General features: G+C 34.5%; 1 long non-coding RNA gene across 1 annotated transcript; it reads left to right on the forward strand.

Annotated features, from left to right (window-relative positions):
• Positions 1-4680: 4680 nt before the first annotated feature.
• Positions 4681-5663, forward strand: LOC116182456. Its single transcript, XR_004147521.1, has 2 exons — positions 4681-5027; positions 5080-5663. It is a non-coding gene; the product is annotated as an uncharacterized LOC116182456 (long non-coding RNA).
• Positions 5664-6296: the final 633 nt, after the last annotated feature.

A 6296-nucleotide genomic window follows, 5' to 3' on the forward strand; every position in this document is an offset into this window, starting at 1 on the left:
CTTTCTACTCCGAAAAAAAAAACTACCTCAAATAAGCGAGTTAGCGCCGGCTCTCCGCTGCACTATATCATCTCAGCGATTTTTGCCCCGCGGTGCGTTGTGTGTTGCATACTGTGTCGACAACACCTTAGATACGTTAAGCGCAGTCTAGTTATAGCAAGTCTCTGATCAAAATACTTTCATTACAATTAACAACCCGGTGCTGTGAGGTCCGGTAAATGCAACCAAACATTTGATTTTCCCTTAAAAATCGTTATTTATGTCTAACCAATGCAGGGATTTTCGCCTGTAATAAACTCTGATTAGACATAAATTCTATAAGTAACCGGAATAACCTTGTATTCACAACTAAACCTTCGGCTGTCACTATATCTACAGTATTTTCTTTTAGAGCATACTTGAATTCATTGGTCCTTACGGTAAATTTCTTTCCGTGCGGCAGCCTTATCCCACGCATCGGGGACCAAATTCGTTTTCGAAAAGGTCTTTTGCAATTAGGTACAGAGCCCTTCTGTCAACGAAAATAATGTAACTAAGTATTAGAGATTTAGAGATTTTTGATAATTTTAATTTTTATTATTAGACTTTAAGATTTCATCTTATTTTAGAAAAGGGTTGCCGATGAAGAGATAGAACATTCACCATCCGTGTCACCAAAAAGGTTCCATTCTACTGAACAAGAAAATATTCCTCAGTCGGAAAATATTGGCACGCCTGAAGTATTTTGGGTGGTCAACACACCATCCACGGCTTCTGCTAGCACGATTACAAACCTTTCTAACGAAGATTGCGGCCTTAATTCCTCTTTTATTTCCACGACTGCACCTTTGTCCTCAAAGATATTTTACAAAATGACGCTATTGGGCAAACGCTTCTAAAAAAATTTGAACATCTTCACACATTCTCTAATAAAGACAGAAATGTAATTTGTGAAATTATAATAACGCATTTTTTAAATAAGGGGAAAAGACTGAATAACGAATCCCTTTCGTTTATTGCGGACAAAATAGTAGAATTGTTTTCGACTGAGAAGAAGGCCACATATTATGTAGACCCAATCCCCAAAAAACATTCCTCTTTGAATAAGCCAATTGTAGCACGAGGAAAATTGGTTGATAAACACAGAAATAAATTAACGGCGTTAAGGCGTGCCCAAGAGTTTACTGAACTGCATCCCCCACAAACAGGTGTTAATCAGCAAAGTATTGGTAAGCCAGTCATAATATATTTTAACAATTTCTTTCTCATTTGTACCTTTTCAGAAATTTCGGAAGGTCAAAAGGACAGTAAAATTTAGCTGCAACTAAACTCAGAGCCTTTACATGAAGTGATACAGCACTGGGAGAAGTCCTTTCAACTTCGACGAAAGGATCACAGTGACCAATCTGTTACTCAATTTTTTGACCAGTGGCCAATACTTAAAAACCAAATTGCAGTAGAACTGGTAATACTAAACCCTAATTTGCTTTATACAACTTTATAATTAATGTATTTTTCACAGATTCTAAGAGATTTCGATAGTATTATAGATTCGTACACGCAACTGAATTTCGATGAATTTTTTGAAAACATTTTAGAAAAAAGGCGAAAGCATTTTTCTGCTTCGGATACAGCTTTACTGGATTTGCTGAATGGCGAGAATTTAACTACAGGTAAACTATTGCATATATACATGAATTGTATAAGACGAGACTTGCCTCATCTCTGCTCAAAAAGCGATTCACATTCGTACTACGTGGATTCTAATTTGAAATTGTATTTGCAGACTCCCAGAATGCAGTGAAGTTGTCTTTGTTGCCACTGTTAGTACCTCCTAAAGGAAGGACGAGGGTGAAAGGCAAAGGCCATTGGAAGCCATCTACTGCAGAATGTAAAAATGGACTTTTTATACATGCGTACACTCCTGGCGATATTGAGAGGTGCAAGTCGACGAAAATTGACGCAATGTATGCAATGGGTCTTACTGTGCAGCCGTATATTTTACTAGTAGGTCCTGCATTAACCAATATCACTTCTTCGTATGTTGTTATTAATAATTTTATGTATAAAACATTATCTGTTAATGAAGCAATAGATGTTTGCTTTAAGTCATTTCATGTCTTGGATGTCAAATATCCTTTTGAATGCCAACATATATGGTATTTATTACAATTTTGTTCTTACAGAATAAAAACTGCAAGCGACATAAAAATTCCCTTCATTCAAGACCTTTTACAGTGAAATGGCTGAACTTAAAGCAACATTTGTTTGTTTCCAATGTAAAAAAACATGTTCGTCCCCTGAGAATTTATTGAATCACTTAAAAATTATACACTCCTTGTTAAATAACTTTAAATGTGTGCAAGCAAACTGTGGTAGGGAGTTTTGTAGTCTTGCAAGCTTCCGCAAACATATAAACAATACACATTTTCATCCGATTACTAATGAGACTAGAGGTGCAATTCCATTACAACTACTTAATCTTCCACAGAGTTCCGGCACAAATCCCGATTCTCAATCTGAAGCACCCGTTGCACATTGCAATGATGATGATAAATTTAATTCCGACACTCTCTCGGATAATCCTCTCATAAATGAAATTGTTGCTTTAATAGGACGCCTGTACAGTATGTCTTCATTACCAAGGAGTATTGTTCAACTTGTAGTTGAGAGTGTTACAGAAATGATGAGAAGTCTGTCTACATATTTAAAGTCTATAATGGAACAATTAGAATTAACATCTCAACATGTTTTGGCAATTTCAACCGTTTTTTCGGATTTATTAAATGTTCTTGAAGAACTTGGTAGTGAGTACCTACGATTTAAGTACTTCACAAATTTGAATACTTATATAAAACCAGAAACTTTTATAATTGGAGAGCAGCCGTCATTGCAAAAATTAAGATCAAGAAATGACATTTCTAATTCCACTGCAATGACATTTAAAAAAATAGAAGGTCAAATTATTCCTTTAAGGAAAATTTTTAAGTTGTTTTTAGAATTACCAAATATTTTTCAAACTATAATGTCCTACATGCAAAAAGAAATGTCACTTCCACCGCATTTACTATCAAGTGTGTTTCAAGGCCAAATATGGAGGAATTTAGTGCAAAAGTATCCAAATGATAAAATTATACTACCACTACTAATTTATTTCGACGACTTTGAATCTTGCAACCCTCTGGGAAGCAAAGCCGATGTATACAAAATTGGAGCAACCTATGTGTCCTTGGCTTGTATTCCTCCCGAGCTTGCTACATTATTGGAAAATATTTTGGTATGTTGCTTATTTTACTCTTCAGATCGAACTGCTTTTGGTAATAAAAAGATATTTTCGAAACTAATGGACGAGTTGATATTTCTTGAAACCCAAGGCATAACCATAAACTTTAATGCCAAAAAAATTAATGTGTAGTTCACTGTTGTAACCGTTCTTGGTGATAATTTAGGACTTAATTCAATTTTAGGGTTTACTGAGAGTTTTCAGGCAAATAATTTTTGTCGTATATGCAAAAGTACCAAAGCTGAAAGCAAAACTCAATTTGTGGAGGACCCTTCCCAAATTCGTACAGAAGAAAATTATCTCCAAGATGTTGAAACTCTTTCAGCTGGCATAAAAGAACCCTGTATCTTTAATCAATTACCAAATTTTTCAGTAGCTAGGAATACATCATGCGATATCATGCACGATATTTTGGAAGGTATCCTACGATATGAAATGGCTTATTTGATTGACCACTTACTGACAAAAAAATATTTCACTTTAGATAATTTAAATAATCGAATTTGTTATTTTAATTTTGCTGCAGTCGATATAGGAAATCCATTGGTTGAAATTAAACCTGAACATATTAAAAAAAAGTACCTTATAATGAGTGCTTCGCAAATGTTAGGGTTTTTTTCATATTTCGGCATACTTATTGCTGACTTAGTTCCAGAAAAGGACAGTTGCTGGGAATTGTATACTATACTGTATCAAATAATAGATATTTTACTCAGTCGAATCATTTCAAAACAGACAATAGAGTATCTTGAAATTTTAATTGTAGAACACCTATGGTGCGCCGTTTTACTATTTATTATACATTTATAACGTATATGAAGATATTTAAATAACAATTGAATTGTTACCAACAAATTCAACATCTCAAAAAAATGTTAGCCAAATGTATGCAAATGTAAGAAATGTTAATATGGATTTCAGCGTTTGAATCCTAAAACACTACAAGATGACAGAGATGAATATTAAACATTGCCAATTTAATTGTCATGCATCAAAATAAATAGCAATTTCTATAAAAGATTTAAACACATAAGGCATTTATTTGGAACTGTCCAGCTATATCAGAAGTGAAATACATTTGCTGCTGTGTGTAATTGAATTGATATTAAATAAAATTGAGTCGAGTATGTTTGCATCCAAAAAAAATGTAAACCATTCTCATGCGTATATCAAATTAAATCGCATATTCGTATATATGCACTTTAAAGAACAAACGTTATTCACGTATGGGATTAAAATAGATACCCGTTGCGACATTACCTATGGAAATGAAATTATTCGTAAGGTATGGCATAAAAATTAAATCGAAGTTTAAGATGTAGCATTGAATTCCAATGAATTTAATAGTGCATCTTTTAATTAAAATGAACGTCGAATTATTTTGTGAATCATTTCTATACGATACACCGCATTAAAATACATTGCATTTTAAATGTGCTTATACATACAATGGAAATTCGGTCTGCATAAAATGTAACGCATAAGAATAAGACACAAATTTAATGTATCAAAATGGAAATGGTATGAATGAAAACTACTCTGCATGCAAATGCGCAGTTACCTTAGAGAAGGAAAGTAGCCGTAGGTGGTAGGTACGTTTTATTTGCGGTTGCGCAAAAACAAAACAGCTGTTATTGATTGTTACTTACATCGAACGTGTAAATGGATTAATTAATACGTTCATCAATTTTGAGAAGGCAAGCGATTTATTGGGTTATTTTCTGTCGGTCACACGTGACCTTTACAGTTTTTACGTACATATTCGGTAAGTCCAATTTTACGATTCCTTTTATGATAACAGTAAACAATGAATGTAGGATTTGCACCTGCTGCGGAATATTGTTTAATATAAAGCAAAAAAAAGGCCGATGGAAATCGAAAGATGTGCAAGAGGCGCCGGGTCCCCTTAACAATAAATTGGAGGTGTACGCTGTCGCTATAAAAATAGGTAATCTCAAATTTCACTTATTCTTACCTGTAATGCAAATTGAGTGAACAGTTACAGGTTCGTGGGAATTAATAATGGATAAAGAGTCCAGAGATAAACCGTGTTAATGGAACGAAGCTCATGTTCTACGACTCTTGTAAGGAACAAGCACATCGACAAGTTGATGCTCCTTCGTAATGGAAATTATGTCGAGTTCAATCGTGATATATCTACTAACACGATTAGTTAAATATGTAATCTCCATTGAATGAGAGATTTGTATATTTACAAGATGCTAATACATGTACCTGTGTAGAAACACGAGCACGTGAGACATTGTTAGACACGTATCTCGTTCTGTTTGATGGGTGCACCGTAGTATGTAAACGAAGACGTGTCATTCGCTAACAAAGTTACACAAATATTGTCAACAAAATTTGTATCCTGATAATTAAACGATTATCCTATTCGTCATCTGGAAGCGTTTATTTCAAAAGTGAACCACACATCGAGAAATGTAACTTCCCTACATACCAAAAGGCAGATTGAAAGAGAAGTCCTCGCAGGGATGATAGAAGCGTAGTTCCTCTTAAAAACCCCTGTTAAAGTTTTTCTAGAAGTGCTCCAGAATTTGAGAAATTAATTTTTTTGACCTAGCACATTTCTAAATAGAACACCTAACTTTGACATCGCATTAAAGAAGTTACAGAGAGGTTAGAAGAAAATCCCCTATAGGGGCGATAGAAGGGATGTTCCTCTTTAACACCCTGCTCGCGGTTTTTCTGGAAGTGCCCTAAAATTCGAGAACTTAATGATTAAGGGTATTTTGGTCATTCTTTTAAATGTGAACGTTGTGATTTTGGTCATCTGTTTTGCTCATGCGGGAGCTGTGGTTATGAAGCCGATTTTGTGTAATTGTTGCAGTTATTCACATTAAAGCCGGATCTGGCTTTATAGTTCCGTAGCCGTAAGAACGGAACCGTAAAATCTGACGTTAACGAAAATTATGCGATTTATAGTTACCGTAGTGGTAAGAGATGAGCTTGCGTATTTATCTGCCATTGTATGTCATCTGTCAGTAAGAGTAACGTGCATTTCAAAATAATA

The sequence above is a fragment of the Photinus pyralis genome, unplaced genomic scaffold, assembly GCF_008802855.1.
Source record: "Photinus pyralis isolate 1611_PpyrPB1 unplaced genomic scaffold, Ppyr1.3 Ppyr1.4_unclustered_Scaffold5342, whole genome shotgun sequence".
Lineage (NCBI taxonomy): Eukaryota > Metazoa > Arthropoda > Insecta > Coleoptera > Lampyridae > Photinus > Photinus pyralis.